The sequence below is a fragment of the Meleagris gallopavo genome, chromosome 2 (genome assembly GCF_000146605.3).
Source record: "Meleagris gallopavo isolate NT-WF06-2002-E0010 breed Aviagen turkey brand Nicholas breeding stock chromosome 2, Turkey_5.1, whole genome shotgun sequence".
Classification (NCBI taxonomy): Eukaryota; Metazoa; Chordata; class Aves; order Galliformes; family Phasianidae; genus Meleagris; species Meleagris gallopavo.
In genome coordinates this window covers 15,634,988-15,636,407 of record NC_015012.2, presented here as the reverse complement: position 1 = coordinate 15,636,407, position 1,420 = coordinate 15,634,988, and the positions used below count along the sequence as shown (strand labels likewise).

At 45.4% G+C, this 1,420-nt stretch overlaps 1 protein-coding gene across 1 annotated transcript in view; it reads right to left on the bottom strand.

The window, feature by feature from the left end:
- The window catches only part of LOC104909563 (serine/arginine-rich splicing factor 7-like), a 4,219-nt gene that overhangs the window by 1,162 nt on the left and 1,637 nt on the right, over window positions 1-1,420 (bottom strand). The window lies entirely within an intron of this gene.

Below are 1,420 nucleotides of genomic sequence, written 5' to 3'. Positions count from 1 at the left end.
ATTTCCTCTGGGTTATTTTTATCAAAAAGTGAAGAAAAGAGAAACTTCTCTTCCTATTGTTTTTTTACTATTATTACTATCATTTGGGAAGGAGGAAGAAGGGAAATGATCTTCCTCTCTCATTCAAAGCTAGCAAATGCAGCCAAAAATCACTGCCTCCCCCCATTACTTTGTTTAATTGGTCCTACTTGTCTGTAAATTGGGCATTTCAGTGGACAGTCAGACTTTTAGATGTCCTACTCTGGATACTGGTAAGCCACAGCTTGTGAGGGCTGCCAGGATCCCCGGGAGCTGCTATTCCTCGTCCACTGCTTTCCTGGGAAGCTGTTGTTGGTCAGAAATAGAGACAGGATCCAGAGCCTTTTGCATGACCTCATAGCATTCATTGCTTTGATTTGAATGTGATTTCTTTCTGGTGTAATCAATGCAGTATTCAGTTCTTAGATGACTGTGATAATGTTTGGTGAGATTGCATTTGTCTCCCTGCAGGTGCTGAGATGCATTTCATTTACAATTCTCCCAACGGGCTGTGGACAGGCAACTGTTTCTCATTACTCTGCAGCACCATGGATCCTAAAGGCAAAGAAGTCTGAGTCTGAAAAAGCCCAAATATTTCAGCTGTACTTACAAGCAGCGATCTGGTGCTCCACGTGCCTGGTGTTGTGCATTCAAAGGCAGGCAATGAATCATAGAATATTCTGGGTTGGAAGGGATCCACAAAGGTTGTGGGCACATCTGGGGCTGTGAGCACTGCCACAAGAGAAACAGCTATGACAAACCTTACGTTGCAATTTTCATTTTATTCATGAAAGCAATGCAGTGGCAACTCTGCTATAGCAGCATTACCTCTCTCTTGGTGCTATTTAAGTCAACCGTTTTAATTTTTGTAGTGGGAAAACCTGTTTTTAGAAAGCAGAATAGCAGCTGCAGGCTCGGTGGCGATGAGCTGGGTCAGCATGGGGGTCAGCTCTGCGGGTTTTTGTGTCATCATTTTGTGGAGAAGTGACGGGTTTCCATCAGTGTGCAACTTCCCACAGCAGCAGGATGCTTCCTCCTATTTTGAAGGCTCGGATTTTCTCTGAGCGTGGATTCAGTTGAGAGAATTGAGATGTACTTTTCTCTTCTCAGGGAAAAACTATGCAAATGTCCCCTTTATGCCACGAGGGAACTAAAAATGTGGTTTTGAGGAAATAGAAACAGCAGGGTAAGGAGAGAGTAGGCAAATCTGTGCTCACTGCGCAGCACCGGTTGTCACTGTGTGGGAGAGCAAAAGCCCACGTTGGTGCTGTTTGCAGGCTGGATATTGGGAAGATCTTCTCTAAAAGAGCAGTGGGGCATTGGTGCAGGGAGGTGGTGGAGTCACTGTCCGTGGAGGTGTTCAGGAACCATGGAGATGTGGCACTGAGGGACGTGGTCAGTG